We start from the raw sequence: 442 nt of genomic DNA on the forward strand, positions 1-442 counted from the left end.
CGCCTCCCTCGCTACCAAAAAAACATCATTGTGCATACAATTAAGCTAAAATATTTTTTTTTTTCCATCAGCTGGGTATAATAGGAGGCTGATGGATAGATTGTGAGAGCATTACTGCCAGTAAGCAAGGAAGAACCAGCCTGTCCATTCATGAGCACAATATATATATATATATTTCTATATATGTGTGGCAGCGACTCAGTGACTGGCTCTACACCCATCCTAATCCAATCCCGTGGGATTTCCAGTCGTTGGATTTCCACAGCGAGAGGACTGGCAGCTTCAGCGTGGATCTCTGCCTCCCCAAATCTCCCCCAAACCTCTCCTTATCCGCCGAGGGATTACACAGCTCAGCTCCCTGGGTAGCACTGGAAGTATCGAGGTATAGTAGTAGTAGTAGGAGTCGTAGTAGTAGTAGTACACTGGTGGTGGTGGTGGCGGT

This window comes from Mugil cephalus, chromosome 20 (genome assembly GCF_022458985.1).
Source record: "Mugil cephalus isolate CIBA_MC_2020 chromosome 20, CIBA_Mcephalus_1.1, whole genome shotgun sequence".
NCBI classification, from domain to species: Eukaryota; Metazoa; Chordata; class Actinopteri; order Mugiliformes; family Mugilidae; genus Mugil; species Mugil cephalus.